This window comes from Thamnophis sirtalis, unplaced genomic scaffold (assembly GCF_051295495.1).
Source record: "Thamnophis sirtalis isolate CommonGarterSnake01/CBP01778 unplaced genomic scaffold, rThaSir2_p1.2 scaffold_2, whole genome shotgun sequence".
NCBI lineage: Eukaryota > Metazoa > Chordata > Lepidosauria > Squamata > Natricidae > Thamnophis > Thamnophis sirtalis.
The window spans coordinates 117,284,395-117,302,525 of record NW_028261382.1 but is presented as its reverse complement, the minus strand read 5'-3'; the positions used below and the strand labels follow the sequence as shown (position 1 = coordinate 117,302,525).

The 18,131-nt window shown below is 37.9% G+C and overlaps 1 protein-coding gene across 5 annotated transcripts in view; it reads right to left on the bottom strand.

The window, feature by feature from the left end:
* TRPS1 (transcriptional repressor GATA binding 1) overlaps positions 1-18,131 on the bottom strand; it is a 271,881-nt gene that overhangs the window by 178,963 nt on the left and 74,787 nt on the right. The gene's annotated exons all lie outside the window — the stretch shown is intronic.

The following is an 18,131-nucleotide window of genomic DNA, read 5'->3' as shown; positions in this document are numbered from 1 at the left end:
AAATCAGTTTTAAGATCATTTGTAGGTGGCAAAAGACTACACACGAATCCGGCAGAATCATAACTCATTTTTTTCCCTTTTTTTCTTCCTACACAAGAAATACCATCAGTGCTGAACCTGGTGTCTTCAATTAGATCGAAAATTCTACAAAATAGACCTAAAAAAGAACATTTCCACAATGCCTTTATTAAAACACAGTATCTTGCCTATGTAAATCAACAGATTCCATTAAATACCGGTAGACAAAAGTCAAAAGAAATGGCTTGAATCACGACTGACACTTTGGCAAAAGTTAACTTTGGTTTGTGCTATGTTAAGGGCAACAAGTTGAAACTAATTTTAACCTATCAGGAGAGAAAAACTGCACAGTGCATTTCCAAACACTAATTTTCTCAATGTAGCTGTTTCTCCAAAGCCTCAATTTAGCAAAATATAGAAAGACCGCAAAAAGCAAAGGACAGTGCTCATGATGTAACAAACACTTTTTTTTTTGATGGAAATCCAATCCTTCGCATAAGACTGCCACTTTTTTTTTTCCAATAATGGAACAACTGTACTGCACATGAGCATATGGGCTTCAGTTCACCACTATTTATTAAATTGAAAATCTCTTCTCATGAACAGGAAAATACTCACCAAAGAATAATAGCAATTCATGAAAAGCACAGGTGGAGATAAGAAGATATTGTGTGTGAATGGGAAATGAAAAAAAGACAGAACCTTCAAATTTTGTAGCAGTGACAATATCATCATATATTTTCTTCTAGGTCTGTGAAGGGAAACTTTCAAATGCTTCATAGGAAAAGCACAGGCATAAACTTGACAAAATGAATTCCATAATGCATATGGAATTCTAATTTCCTTCTTAATATAAGTACAGGTTCCAGAAGCTGGGATCCAGCAATTGTACCTCTTTAGATTTTTCTCTGCATCCAAAAATACATTCCATAACAGAAGAACAGATTTTCATTCCCTGAGCTGCAAAGTAAATTACTGTTTTTCTGGGCATTTCTCTCCCATAATGCATTAAGCAAATCACCCTTTAGTTTTTAGCAGCTGCACCTCAAAGAAACCAAATGATCACTGTTCATTTTGGAATGGAACCATACGGAATGATTCAAATTCATAAAGAACATGCAATGTAAACATTTTTAAATGCATATAATATAAACACCTTTTACCCGTTTAGCTAGAGAAAAGATGACATTTTCACTACGGATGATCACTGGGAGAGATCATCCGTAGGCACGGGATTAGATACCATCAATACGCGGACGATACTCAATTGTATCTGTCCGCCCCGTGCCAAATCAATGAAGCGGTTGACGTGATGGACCGGGGGCTTGAAGCCGTCATGGACTGGATGAGGATTAACAAGCTTGTGCTCAACCCAGAAAAGACCGAGTGGCTGTTGTGTTTTCCTCCCAAAAATTTGGCCACTAATCCAACACTCAGGCTGGGGGGTCAAATTTTACACCCCTCAGAGAGGGTTCGCAACTTGGGAGTCCTCCTGGATCCACAGCTGTCATTCGACCATCATATAGCGGCTGTGACCAGGGGGGCATTCGCCCAGGTACGCCTGGTGCGCCAGTTGCGACCCTACCTGAACCGGGAGGCCCTCACAACAGTCACTCGGGCCCTCGTGATTTCTAGGCTGGAATACTGCAACGTGCTCTACATGGGGCTGCCCTTGAGGTGCATCCGGCGACTTCAGCTAGTGCAGAACGCAGCCGCGCGAGTGATCGCGGGTGCACCCCGATTCACCCGCATTACACCTATCCTCCGCGAGCTGCGCTGGCTACCTGTCGATCTCCGGATGCGCTTCAAGGTGCTACTGATCACCCATAAAGCCCTACATGGCAGTGGATCTGGATACTTGAGAGACCGCCTTCTGCCAATTACCTCCCTACGACCTATAAGATCTCATAGGTTAGGCCTCCTCCGTACTCCATCGGCCAGCCAGTGTCGGCTGGCAACTACAAGGAGGAGGGCCTTCTCAGCAGCGGCCCCGACCCTTTGGAACGAGCTCCCCGTAGAGATTCGTACCCTCTCCACCGTCCAGGCCTTCCGCATAGCCTTGAAGAACTGGCTCGCCCGTCAGGCCTGGGGATAAGGACCATTACCCCGCCCGAATGTTGTATGCATGTTGCTTATTATTTTATTATGTGTTGTCGTCTTAGTGTTGTATTCCCCCCTCCCTGGTTTTCTGTGAGCCGCCCTGAGTCCCCTCAGGGAAAAGGGCGGCCTACAAATAAAATCAATTCTAATTCTAATTCTAATTCACTTATACCGCAAAACTAAACATGGCCTATCTAGTGAGTCAAAAAATTGATAAATTACACTATAAAAAGAATTGCGTTTGGCCCACTATTTTAAGTAAACATGATTTCAAATAAACCGAGATTTTTCTCCACTATGAAGTACCTTTAATATCCTACAACACTGGAAATGGAATAAGCCAGCTTAATAGATGTGTTCTCTTAAAAATTGAATGCTGATACTAAACATATCAAATGCTTTCTAGCGCTGAAACACTTAGTGAGTGATTTCTTATATTATTCCCAGCCAGTTGTAAAGCAGATTCATATTCTCTATTAATGTACTAAAAACGAATGCAATTGTTTTGAACCTTGCTCTGAATAAACATTATTTTTTTATATTTTTATTTTATTCATTGCTTAAATTTATTATAGCCACCGAACTCTAATGAACTCGTGCAAAATTGGAATGGGCTAGGCAGATTAATACTTTATACTAGAATTTTGCAGGGTTAAAAAAAAGAAAAAAATATCCGTAACTGACAACTAAAAATTCTGCACGTTGAATATTACTATAAATGTTAGTTTGGAATAATTTCAGATGACTAACTCATGTTACTATGCAAGATTTCAAAGGCAGAAATTAGTATCAGTTAATGTATCACATTATAAAAGACATTCACATTGCTGTTTCATCAACCTCAGTGCACTGTGGTATTTGCTGATCAAACAAAACTATTCAAGATTTTTCCTGCTTCATCGAAGTCCCCAAACATTGCTACCCATCCACCAGTCTCTTTCATTATTGTCTATGAACATGAATAGATCATTGAGGTTATGAACTTCCATAAAAAAACAAGCTATTGAATATAAACAGGTAACTAACCAGAGGGGGCATTCGGCCGGTTCACTCCGGTTCGGACGAACCGGTAGCAGCGACAGCGAGAGGTTCCACCCACCCACCCAGACGTCATCATGGACGGTCTGCACATGCGCAAAAGGTTAATGTATCACATTATAAAAGAAGCACCGCAGAAGCCCCGTGCACGAGCGAAGCACGGACACATAGGCTTCCGGTTCCGAACCGGTAGTGAAGGTAAGAGAATTTCATGCCTGTAAGAAACCCCACCCTCATTCCCACTGATGTTGTTACCTAGTTAGGAAATGAAACATCTGCAAGCAAACTACCAAGCTCAGGGAACACCAAGAAGTCCATCAACTCTGAACTACAGGTATTCTTTTCTATTCAAACAAATATGCACTAAAAACTTGCATTTTCCCAGTCAATTCTCCTCCAAGTCATCTATTTATGTAGTATAAGCACAATAAAATCCTTTTGGAAGCTGGTTGAATAAGCAAATGAAACAAGGAGGGAAATCCAGTTGAGAGCATAAAAGAGTTAGCTTGTTGAAAGTGACAATATAAAAGGACCACCTACTAGGAAGGAAGAAGCATTTGAGTGATGAACTTTTGAGGAAAAACCAGATGACATGTGCCAGGGAAAGACATGGAAGAAGGATACATAAATATCAAGATGATATTGATATCAACAGGAGAGTTGGCATCTTTTATGGAAATGTGGGCATTCTGGTGAATGAAGAAAACCAGCTGGCCAGACTTTTGTGTTTAAGTTAATGTGGCCTTTTTCTTGCATCCCATGACAGAGAAGAAAGAAATGTGAGCTGTGTAAAGATAAACATTGGCCAATCTGAAATGCTATGGCTTTCCTCTTCAAGAATTCCTGGAAACTAATTCTGAAGGTTATAAGAACACTATCTGAATTTGTAGGACATTAGAGGTGGAAACAGGAACAAAATACTGTACTAATTGGATGTACTTTAAAATTTGTTGAAGATTATTCATGCAAATCTTGCCCAAGCAATAATCAGCAGCTGATTCTTGTCGATCAGGGGTGGGGAACTATGGCCCTTTTATGACTATTGGCCTTCAACTCCCAGAATTCCTGAGCTAGCATTCTGGGACTTGAAGTCCAATATTCATAAAGGGGCCATATCCACCTCTGTTCTAGATGATGGTCTAGAAATGAAATGAAACCTCCAAACCAGGGGTCCCCAATCAGACTCAGCAAACAGGCCTCACAAACAAGCCCCATCCATGGGATACAGGCAGCATGTGAAACCACACTCTCTCCGGTCCCCAGAACAACCTCTCTCCTTGGAACTGGGGCAACCGCTCTAAGCCACCAGCCAAACTATTATGGACATCCCACGAGTTCTGCATTTTTCTTCATATGAAATGTAAACTAGTTTATTTTGAAAGTCTCTGATCACTTGAAGAATAAAGTGTGCCATGTAAAACTGCTTGTTTCAATGTAAAGCACACCTAAAAGGTATACTAGTATACCCGGCATTGGCTGGGTATTCATTTATAGGGGGAAAATGTCCAGACCAAACATAATTTCTAATGTTGGATTTTTCATCTTATCTGAGGGAGCCCCGTTGTGGAGTACTGTGAAGCCGTTACCATGGCACTATGCTGCACAGTAAAACCCATTTTACGGCAGTACTGTAGAAGCCATTTTAAGGCACAACAGGCTGTATCTTAACAGAACACAGAACAGAACCACCCCGAGGGGTTTTAGGCGTGTCCACAATAGTTTTCTCCAGAGGGTAAGTCATCTGTGTACCAAGCTTGGCTGAAATTGCTTGAGGCGTTATGCTGGAACACACGCACACACACACACACACACACACACACACACACTCACTCACTCACTCACTGTCACATATATATATATATAAAAGGAAAACTAATGTTCAGTTCAACATACTTCTATAGATCTATGATTCAATAAACTGCAGCTAATTTGATCAATTCTCTTAAATTTTCCACACCAATCCCTGTTCACAGGCATTGGCTTCCTAGCCAACAGCAGGATTAAAATTCTTCTTTCTCTCTCAACCAATATCAGGTTCAGACACTTAAACGGAACTGAAACATATTGGGGATGAAATTGATCTTCATCAATGACAGACATTTGCCTGCCTTATTGTTCAGCCTGGATGCTGCAATTACCTAACAGTAAGGATATCCACCTTGATATCCTAAAAATGTTTCCCCGATGGGAAAAGGTCAGGGAACATTTTTATTTATTTTGTCAAATGTATATGGTTGCTTATCTCATACACGGTGACTCTGGATAGCATATAATAAAACTAGCAACTAAAACATTCCATAAGACCAATTAAAAACAACAAAAAGCATTCCCCAGGTTTGCTTGGGGGAAAATCAAATTTTAAAGGCTTTCTGGAAAGTCACAAGGATTGGGGCTAATCTCACTTTGGGAGAGATGATGGTCCAGAGGACAGATGTCACAGCAGAAATCTTTCATCTCCTAGGTCCCATTAGATGGGAGCTACCTCTCTGAAGGGACCTGCAACTTGTCTTCCTGATAGACTTGATGGGATGGATGGCCGTAATGGAGAAGAGGCTATCTCTCATATAACGTGGTCCTATGCCATGTAAGGCTTTAAAGGTCAAAATAAGCTTCCTGAATTGGACTTGGAAGCAAATATAGAAGTTGTGGACCAACTTATTTGGAATGTAAAGAAAGTAGGCCGAATCTGCACTTCAAGCAGTTTTCCAATGTGGTGGAACTAAAGTTCCCAAAAGGCAAAAAAGCCAACAAGAATTATATCACTGCCCTACCTCATTATAATAGAGATATAGTATTTTGCTATAAATACAATATAATATAATATAATATAATATAATATAATATAATATAATATAATATAATATAATATAATATAATACAATACAATACCATACCATACCATACCATACCATACCATACCATACCATACCATACAATACAATACATGTGGGAAGGCTTTAATCTTGTCTCAAGATTAAAGATAGGTGACCTTTTTAATTACTGTATCCACACCTAACAATTAAGAGGGAAGATCCAATAATGGATTAGATGTTGCAAAGTGACAAGACTAAGGCTTCTCTCTTTTTTTTTTCTGGAAGGATTTTATTCATTTATTTAACTGTGTAAACATCCTACTAGGGATTATAATAGTTTATTCCCCACCCCCCTCCACTGTGATGGTATCTCTCTGAGGAATACAAAGAAGAAGAAGGATCATTGCAAAAGAAATATTAAGTCAGGAAAAATAGGGGAAGCCTACGAAAGAAAAACAGAGTATCTCAACCAGAATTTTGGTAGGTATAAATTGAGTGGAAGAACTGCTTTGAGATGATTTCAACTTTGTGTTATATTACCCTACTAGCAACAAACAGCTTCCCAGAAATTTAAGCAGTTCTTGTTTCTTCAGCTTGCCACTCTTGCAGGGTTTGACAATCATTGATTTTTGACAAATCTGTAGCCAAAATTTAGTGACATATTTGGAGATAGTTTTGAGAGTCACAAACTAAATAGCTTGGAGAAGCCTTGAGGTGTTCCTAGATCACAAATTAAAATCCCAGGTCTAAATGATTCTTCAGCACTACATATATGTTAGGCCTTTTTTGGATGTTACTCCATGCTTTTGTCCTCAAGACACTTGAGTGTAGATTAATATTGATGAATGGGATTACAGTTAATATATTGACATGTTATTTAAGCTGTAAGTACCATTTGTAATTTGTATTACTTCTTTGTGGCAGCCCCTCAAATACGGGATTATTGCTAGCACGTCACCCCAGTCCTTCTTTTCTCTAGACTGGCTATACCCAATTCTTCCAACCGTTCTTCATATATGTTTTTGTCTTCAGGCTGTTAATCATTTTAGTTGGTGGTCTTTGCACTTTTTCAAAAGTCTCAGCATCTTTTTTGCAATTTGTTGACACAATTTGGTTAGAAACTTTACTGATTCTTCTTCTTCTTGATGAATTTCTATAGGTATTCTACTACTGGACTTCTAACCTGATAGCAATCAGAGTGTTGTTCTAACTTAGTATATTATAGTATTGGATGTTCTAATAAATATCTTCTATGGTATCTGAAATGATCACACGCCTCCAGCATCTTATTATCACTGCTGCCCAATAGAGGTATCTTAGCTTTAGTTTATTCACTGCCACTATGTATTTTTATGGTTCAGCTGAAGCCACATAACATTAGCAATAGCAATAGCAGTTAGACTTATATACCGCTTCATAGGGCTTTCAGCCCTCTCTAAGCGGTTTACAGAGTCAGCATATTGCCCCCAACAACAAGCCTGCAGTGCTGCATTAACCACTGCACCACCTCGGCTCTATTTTGTAGCTGACTATGTTGTAGTATGTACATATTGTTGGATCCCATTAATACTTTCAGGAAAAAAAAATTGACATCACCACGAAAATAAGTGAGATTAGCAAACAAAATTAAAATGTACAATATCTAAATAATATGTAAACAAAATTTATATCAGGCCCAAATTATAACCACAATATGTGCATCTTGTATATACACACATAAAATTGTAACTATTAATCATCATCATTGATCAAATAAGGTCACTCAAGTCCTATGTTACTAACATTTTTAAAAAATAATGTATTTCCCTGAAAATAAGAAGGGGTCTTATTTTATTTTCACCCCTGAAATAAGCACTTGGCCTTATTTTCAGGGAGGTCTTATTATTTTTTAGGTGCAGAGGTGGTGAGCATGGTCACCTCATGGCTGCTGCTGTGTTGCAATATTTTCGGGGAGAGCTTATTTTGAGAGGAGGGCTTATTTTAGCGCATGTGCTCAAAAGCCCGATTGCGCATATTATCTGAGGATGTCTTATTTTGGGGGAAACAGGGTACATTATGGTCTATGTATGTATTCCCAGATAAAAAAATAATTCTGGGTCACAAAAGATTATTAGTTGTGGTGTTTGCATTTTATTAAACATGAAAAATTATTAAACAAAAAGAGTAATAGAAAAGTTTTCATATTTCACAAAATATACTTGAAGGATCATGATGTAGATAGATAAATAGAAAATAATAGGTCAGTTTCTATGTAAAGATATTTGAGAAACACAAAGAAAGGAAGAATGGAAAAAGAGCCTTTTCAATGAGATATGAATTTTTGCATTTGTGATACATGAATCTGTAAATGGATAAAAGATTTATGTAAAAGAGATCCATGGAGAGGAATGTTTATCACCTAAAATTACTCAGAAAGTAGAAAAGGCATTATTTAATAAATAAATATTAATTTAATCATGCATTCTCAGGAGATGAAAAAACTTGTATATCGGCTAACCTCAGACCAAATCACATTGTTTGAACTGTAATTTCATCCTCACTTATTTTTAACTTCCTAATCGAGTCTATAGTCCCAGGATTTCTAAGTGGTTTCCTGTCCAACAACTACCACATCTGATCTGGCTTACTTGTCCATAACAGATCAAAATCAACTTGGTGCTGCCATCTACTGTGGCAAATTCATCTCCTGCCTTACCTTTCTCATTATTTCATACCACTAACTATAGTCATGGCTTCAAGTTTGAACCCCGTGGAAAACATAATTGAGGTTTAGAAACCCATGTGATAGTTTTCCAAAAGTAGCCTAAGCAACAGGAATGACTGGTTGGATGTACTTATCTCATTGTGCCATTACTGCTATACCTTAAAGTCAAATTGTACTCCTGCCAGTTTTCTTAGTCATTTGATTAGATTCAATACTTCAGAAAGCATAAATATCAGTTTAATCTAATGAGCAATGCTTGGGTTCATCATTTAGACATGATGTGTAACTTCTTTTATACAAGTCGTACTACCAATGAGCTAGAGAAGAAGAGCTACACAACTCTTAAAGCTAACTATATTGTAAGGTTCCCATTTTTAAAAAAAAGCAAATTCATCAGAAGTGGAAGTACTACTCTGTAAGACTATCATTTTAGAAAAAAATATGAAAAAAACACCCATAATGTAGATTGGCTTCTCTCTTTTTAAAGACCTGTCCAAACATTCATTAGAGCTACCATAAGCTTTTCACATCCATTGTACAGAATCACTCTACACAGCACATGTTTCATCTTATTCTCAACCTTTTCTTCACCATGAATCCCCTTTTATTGTCATGGACCACAGTCAGTTGGACCCTAAGATGTAACTCAAGATTTAAATTATAACATTTTTTCCAGCCTTTGCAGATTTCCTGGGACAACATAGCAGTCCCCAGGTTCCCACGGACCACAGGTTGGGAACCACTTCCCTATTCAATTATTGGCTATTCTAAGGAAATTGAAACAATTTTTGCAAGGATCTGTGGATCATAGGACTGTCCATTAGGCTGATCCTGTGAAAAGTAGATTGTATCCTTCTATATCAGTCTCCATTTGGCACTGTCCATTTCAGAATTAGCTTAAAAACTAGGAAGTAGTATTACGTTATTACTATTCCAATTGGGTAATTTATTTAAAGCATATTCGGCATTCTAAAGACAATCATTTTCCCTTTTATCAGGCTATGGCTTTTTTTTAAAAAAATGTGCAAAATGTTGCTATACAAAAAGTTATGAAGGCAACTTTGAAATCAACATAGAGGTAAAAATCTGATTTACAAATAAGAAAACAAAGCATGTGCATTTCCCCATCCTTTCAAACAATCAGATTCTATAGCTACTCAGTGATAATTTAGGTATATACCAGCAAAAGTTATACATCATCTTCTAGACTTGATGCCGCGTTAATTTCAACTTTATGGAAAACAGTATAAAGGCGGTGCTTGTGAAATGTTTTTTAAAAATGAATGTTCTGTCCTATTGAGCTGAGCTTCTAATGAGTGGAAAGTTATGGGAGAGAGCTGGGCCCATAAGCATTGCAAATGAACCCTCGTTAAGTGTGCAAATGTGATTGAATGCAGGAAGGGAGTATCAAGAGTGATGTCTAGGTCTTCACTGAGTGCCTGGTTTTACAGGTTATTAATCACTCTGAGCTGGAGAAACTGAAAATCTTTTTTATTTGTTTGCTTAAATTATTTCCATCAGCTAAGAGCTAATCCAGCTAAATGATGTTACAAAATCAGATAGCAGCAAACCTTTCAATTATTTGGGTCACTGTTTTCAATCATTAAAGGGCCGATTCTCTTTCCAATCCTTTGAGTGAATCAGTTTCCCACTTGCCGATTGTTTTTAATATTTAATTATTAAAAGCTCAAGTCCTAACCAAGGACCTAGGAACTTTTAAGGTAACGTCGGAGGATATAAGCTGTTCCAAGTAGGGTGATTTTTTGTAGAATCAGAATGTTCAAGTCTGATAAATTTACAATTTCTAAGTAGCGAGGTAGCCCTTTAGGTATTGCTCCAAGGGCTCCAATTACAATTGGGACAATACACAATTTCTTTTTCCACAGTCGCTCAACTTCCCTTACTGGGAATTGGACCTGTAAGGGTATGGCTAGCTGATGAGAGCTAAATAGCTTGAAATAGATCTATACTAGTCTCCCTTTATTTATTTATCAGCACAAATATAACAAATGTAACAAAAAGGCAACAGTAAAAAAAATATTGGGTTTCTGTCTGGATGGTCTCTTGTAACGAGCCGAAGGACAGAGAATGGAAGTAGTGATCTTCCTCCCATATTTGGGCATACCAGGGGTTGTGACTTTAAACATATATATATATATATATATATATATATATATATATATATATATATTTATATATATATATATATATATATATATATATATATATATTTATATATATATAAATCACTGAGCAGTTGCTCAGTGGCTAAGACACTGAGCTTGTTGATTAGAAAGGTCGGCAGTTCGGCAGTTCGAATCCCTACTTGTCCCAGCTTCTGCCAACCTAGCAGTTCAAAAACAAGTAAAAATACAAGTAGAAAAATAGGGACCACCTTTGGCGGGAAGGTAACAGCGCTCTGTACACCTTCGATATTTAATCATGCCGGCCACATGACCATGGAGACATCTTCAGACAGCGCTGGCTCTTCGGCTTTGAAAGGGAGACAAGCACCACCACTAGAATCAGGAATGACTAGCACATATGTGTGAGGGGAACCTTTACCTTAATCAATATCTGGTAATTGGGAAACTAGATAATGATATGAACAATAGACCAGTAAGCTGAAGATAAATAGACAGGGTGAGGATTAATGGCTTAGTTTTCTACTCTAAGGCAAGAAACTATGGTTTGGTGGTAGTCCAGGCAAGTGTGGACACTGGAAATTCTAGCTTATATTACATTCCTTATCTAATATAATCTATAATACTTTAACATTGATAGTTAACAAACTGTAGTTTTAAAAATTGGGAAGCTGTCACGTTCCAAAGGAAAGAATTAAATTAACGAAGACAAGGACTGATGCAAAGGACTTATGAATATTATATTTCTATGAATGTCTGTACGTCCCTAAGTTCAAATGATCCTCGTAAGTTATTCTGAGAATATAAATGAGAAACTGCAGTCCGGTGCCTGTTTTGGAAATGTTCCCATTTGTCTACAGAAAGTACAAAGTAAGCATATGTAGAAGCACAGACATGCCCTAGGGGTACCACGACAGATACCATTCTGGTAAAGTAATGCTCTCACTTAATATGTTATTTAAATACATTCAACTGTACTTTATTAAATAAAATATAACTTAACAAATTATGTATGTGGTTATAAACAAAGGGTAGTTGTGTGTGTGTGTGTGTGTTTATGAAGGGAGGGAGAGAGGGAAGAGAGATGATAGATAGATGGATGATGGATGGATGGATGGATGGATGGATGGATGGACAGACGGACAGACAGACAGATGGTATATAGACAGATAGATAAGATCGACAGATTTAAACATTTATCTCTATACGATGAAACACTATGCAATATTTTACCCCTTCTATTAGGTCTGAAATACTGTAAAAACGGTTGTAGAGGCAAGAAAAGATTTTATTTTTCCAAAGTGCCCTAAAATGGTAGCGTGTGACTTCCTGGACCCATTAATTTATCTTGGCATTCAACAAGTTTCTCTCATGTGCTTGAGATTCTCATAGATCAAACATGGTAATGATCTGTACGGGCATAAAAATGGCTTACAAGATAATAACACATTATAAGGAGAAGGGAAGATCATGATACTTTTCTGCTGCTAACAGCTTTTTCAATTAGTTCCGTCATATTCCATCCTGGTGTAAGGATCTTTTCAGGACTGGCCTACTATGTTTTTGACAAAGTCACAGATCCTACAATTATTCATTCCTGCATCCATGCCAAATACTGTATGCCCTCAAGGTTCATCATTATGGACAGGCTCCAAAAAGGAATATATTTCATTCTAAACAAAGTTAAGTATTTTTTAGTCAATGCTAATCTTTGAAATGAAGAAAAGGAAGGAAAAAAAAGATGGGAAGAGGAGGATCGATTTTGGCTAGTCTATGGAAATTGGATCCATATAAATTAGTAATCAGAGACTGCCAAATTCTGTGTAATTGATGTTGCAAACCATGACAGAAAAACAAATGAAGAGCTAATGAGTTTCAGAAAAACTGGCTTGCAAATAAGATTCATATTTCGACAAATATGATGATACGCTTTCAATCTTACAAACTCTGGGTTAGGAAATCCTCAAGTTGGCAAGTGGTTTGTGGAAAACAAGTCTAGAAATATTTGATTAATAATTAAATGATTAAGTAGTGACTGCACAGCAACACAAGGAAGCAATAATCAGCAGGTGCAATGTATGGGGCCTTAAAAAGTATATAAAACAATCAAATCCCTTAATATATGAAGCATGAAAGCCGCAAAACATACCTTAGAAGTTAGCTAGGCTAGACTCTAATTTTAATAGTTAATGGAGGTGAAACACATCTGTGTGATTAATCACGATTTGTCAGATATTACTGAAAGTTTTGTTGGTCTATTATTGCAACAAAAGAATGCTTCAAAGGAATAATCTTTCCTTATTCCCACTAGATTAAAAAAAATTACTATAGGATACAGCCAGGGGTGAAATCAACTTACCTTTGCTACCAGTTCACAAATGTGAGTGTACGCTCATGAGCGCTCACTCCGCTTGCACGTGCATGCGTAGGACCTTCCATGCATGTGCAGAGCATCAAAAAAGGGACGTGATGATGTACGGGCAAGTGGATTTAGATTTGGATTTTGGATTTTATTCAATTTGTAGGCCGCCCTATTCCCCGAAGGGACTCAGGGCAGCTGAACAAAGCCAAGGGAGGAGAAATTACAAAAAATAAGACAAAGACAATCAGACAATACAACTGTTTAAAAGCACAACAGACACAGCAGATTCGAGTAGGGGGGGGGGGAACTCAACCCCAGGCTTGCTGGGACAGCCAGGTCTTCACGGCCGTCCGGAAGGCCTGAAGGGTGGAGAGGGTCCGAATCTCCACGGGGAGCTCGTTCCAAAGGGCCGGGGCAGCCACAGAGAAGGCCCTCCTCCGAGTAGTCGCCAGCCGACATTGGCTGGCAGATGGAATACGGAGGAGGCCTAATCTGTGGGATCGAATGGGTCTGTGGGAGGTAATCGGAAGAAGGCGGTCTCTCAAGTACCCAGGTCCAATACCTTGTAGGGCTTTATAAGTAATAACTAGCACCCTGAAGCGTATCCGGAGACCAATAGGTAGCCAGTGCAGCTCACGGAGGATAGGTGTAACGTGGGTGTACCGGGGTGCACCCACAATCACTTGCGCGGCTGCATTCTGGACCAGCTGGAGTCTCCGAACACTCTTCAAGGGCTGAGGAGCCTCCCGCCACCACCACTACCGGTTCGCCCGAACCAGATAGAACTGGCTAAATTGCATCACTGGACACAGCATCTATTCTTTACAACAATGACAAAAACATCCTACTTCTCTGCTCTCTCGGCACACAATCTTTAAAAACTCCTGTGTGCTATAGATAATTGTTGGGGTTCACACCAAAGTCAGATATTGGGATCTCACTGTTGACTCATATAAATATGGATCCCATGGGTACATATTATAGCACTAAGGCAATCCAGGTAGGCTGCCTATTTTGTTACCTATCATTCCTTCTTCTGTTAAATGAGGAACCCTAGAAAAATTTCAGAGGAACTACAATGCTTCATTCGGACAGAAAATAAATATATGTAAAATCATATATCATATTACATATATATATATATAAAGTCTGCACATACTGTAAGTGTGATGACTTTTTAAAAGTTCAGTTAAAACTGTTAATATGACTTGCTCCAATTGAAAGCTCAGAGTTGAATTATGGGATCCTTATTGCTCCATGAGCTTGATTATTGGTTTACAGATGTTTTATTACCCAATTAAGTAACATCACCAATGCTAGCGAGTATGGGGATTGCTCCCTGTTTAAATACAGTAGCTTGTCCTGCCGGTCTGGTGGAGGGTATATTTTTCTCCTTGATAGTTCCTTGATCAGGGTATTGTTTTCTTCTTTATTGTCTGTTGTTAATCCCTGCTTATCCAGGTGTTGGTTGTTATACATGGAATGTTCTGGTCTTTTTTATTCCTTTTTACTTTCCGCAGGCACACTAGCACTGAAGGAAACGTTACTGTGTATATAAACAGGGAGCAAATCCTAAAGTCACTAGCACTGATTATGTTACTTAGTCAGGTAATGAAATATCTGCAAGCAAACAACCAATCAGAGAGTACCAAGGATTCCACCATCACAGCTATCCTTTTATTTTAGTACCGTATTTTTTGGAGTATAAAACACACTTTTCCCCCCTACACTGGATGTAGCCCCGCCCACCCACAAGCTCCCACCCTTCCGCCTCTGTGCATCACATTTTAGACCTGTTCCAGGCTGCAGGGATTGACACAGACCATCGCCCCCTCCGTGGCTCCCATTTTTGGCCTCTGTGCCTCATGTTTTCAGCCTCTGAATCCTTTGTTTGAGACCTGTTCAAGGCTGAAGGGATCACCAGAGCACATTGCCATCAATCGTTGCCTCTGCACATTGTGTTTTCGGCCTCTGCGCATCACATTTTTGCCTCCGCAAGCTCTGTTTTTGGCCTCTCCTGGTCGCTTTTCTAGTGGCGCTCAGCAGCTATGTGCTTTGGTCATCCCAAATAAATTTTTTCTTATTTCTCTACCCCAAAACTAAGGTACATTTATACTCCAGAACATCTTATACTCCAAAAAATGTAGTATTTACTACAAATATGACTCTTTTTTTAACCTTCTTACAGGTTAGTTTTCAACATCTGGTTTATACACAAGTGATGAAATGCAACATTTTGGCATGGAATAATTGTTAATCCTTTTGCCAAATTCACCAGAGAAAAGGGGGGAGGGGAGGAGGTAAGATCTAAAGTCAATGTAATAATCACCAGTTCCTTATAGAATATACTTCTGTAAGTATCCTGTTTTAGAACATATTTCTGGTGAACAGAGTGATCTTAACTAGATTATCTGTTTTTTAACTTCTTTTTGTCTTCCTTATAATATCTTGCTGCCAAGACTTACTAAACGAGTACAGTCTTCATTGATCTGTTTTATTTCTAGTTTTATTTATTTAATCTGAGGTATCACACACATCTGGTTTGTTTCAAAAAATGCCGCCACACAAAAGTATTCAAGTTCAACTGAAACAAGCACAAGCTTTCCTATAAATAATCAAGTACCTAACAATCATTGTTAGTGAGATATGTAAAAAAAAAACATTAAAAATTCCTTTATATAGGCCATCATATATCGCTTCTTATGTATTTAAAAAGGGAATATTCATCTACAGAAGAAGAAGAAAGATACAAGGGATAAAGGACAGGCATGAAATGCTATAATCTTCCCTACCGGTTCGGAACTGGGAGCATGGGCGTGGAGCACTTCTGCCCATGCACAGAATTTTCTGTGCATGCGCAGAGCATCTTTAATTCACCCACTCGCCATCGCCACTACCAGTTTGCCTGAATTGGGGCGAACCAGCAGAATACCACCTCTGATAAGGGATTCATAAAGACTTTTTTTTTTTTTAAGGAAAATCCCTCCCCAGTTAAAGAAATTGAGTGAAAACTAAGCACGGAATGTTTTTTGGGGAGGGGAGGGTGGAGTTAAAAAGAAGGAATGTCATCACCATATTTTGTTTGGAATCCAGAGACTACAGATTGGGGCTGGTCTTACATCCATCACAATCTTCTGAAATTTGGTGCCCTGCAGATGTGTTAAAGATGAATTCCCATTGGCTCTAACTCAATGGCAGTTGGAACCTAAGACATCTGGAATATATCAGTTTGGGAAAGGATGCTATTATTCATGCTCAGAGATTAATGCAAGCATGCCTGTTCATTAAATAGAGTCACCATCTTTTATTTTGGGATCACTGCGATCATCAAGTAGCAAAATTCCCAGGAATGATCATTTTAATTCAAAATGCTTGTGTCTCTGTATATTTCATACCAATATTATTCAGAAGATGTGTTTTTGCTTCTTATTTGCTTTCCATAGTTTTTGGATCATAGAATATCTTCAAAATAATAGTTTCCTGAGCTGTTCTTAGAAGACATCAATGGCTTCACAAAAATATCCAACTGCCCCCATAGGCGTATGCGCCACAGGTCACTTCGTCTGCCATTATGAAGTTGTCAGTAACAATAATATTAAAACTTACTAGCTGGCTTCTTAGCAGAAATCTGTAATATGTCTGGATATTATCTTCCTGTAATATTATCATGTAACAAAAATATTTATGACACTTTCTATTTGAAATGACTCAATTATTTGCTCTTATAGGTCAGGCAACATATTTCTATGCTCAGACCCAGAAGTCTTTTGGGAAATGTAAGGATGTTAAAAACCAAATTAATAACAAAGCACCTTTAGGAGGAAAAAAAAATCCTGCTAGTTATAATTAAAAACACATTACAAGACTGCAGCAAAGAGAAGTTATTCCATCTATTGTAGCATAAGAAATTTGCTTACAGCTTTGATTTGATTTTTAAAAAGTTATCTCTGACAGGCTTTATTACCCTGAAATTGTACATAATTGGAAACCTTTTCTTGTGCTTGCTGGACAACGAGTGTAATTTTATTTAAAGCACAAGTTTTCTTCTTTAAATATTAGAAAGGTTTTTTTATCATAGAGAGGTAATTCACTCATGGAATTCATTCATTAGAATATGTTTACTACCCATCAATGTCACAAAATGACTGTTTAAGTATTTTCTTAAACAGCCAAATATATGCTTAGTGCCACAAGCAAATTACTGTGTAATCATAATTTTGAATCTAAAAATATTTACTCACCTTTCTAATCTGAAAATACTCACTTATCTTTCTTAACTATGTCATCTAAATCTCATTTGCATTCTAATTATAAACAAAAAGTTATGAGTATCTTACACAAGGCAGTAAAATTTAAAGACTGAATGATTCATATGTTAATCAGTGCTGCTTCAGTTAAAAAAAGAAATGATGTGAACACATGTGTGTGGGTGCATCTATGCTAGAATGAAAAGCACATTGCTGCACATTGATTCAAACCTAAGGGATCCTGGCAAATCTTTCTTGAAGTTAATTCTTCATTGGTATAATAAAACAATGTGAAAATGTGGTTATCCTTAAAACATTTATCTGCTTAAATTAGCCATCTGCCTTTATTTTCTTATTAAACCCTTCCTTGCCATCTTCCTGCTCTGATTCTGCTAGTCTTTATCGCTGGTTGAATCAACTTTTTCAAATTCATGACCTGATTTTTTTTTTAATTTACATGATTTACTGCTTTCAAGAGCTATTCTGTCCTTGCTTTCAAACCTTTAACCCCAGGTGACCTAATCACTTAAAATGCAGATCCAATTTTCTGGATTTTTTTAAATTTTAATGTTGCTAGCCAGCTTACAATATTCGCATCTAAAAGAAGAAAAATAGCAAATGTTTTAAGTAAAAAGTTGCATCAACCATTTTTGTTCTTTTTCCTATTTATTTCTTCCTGTTTCCATTCAAAGTTCCTGCCTACTG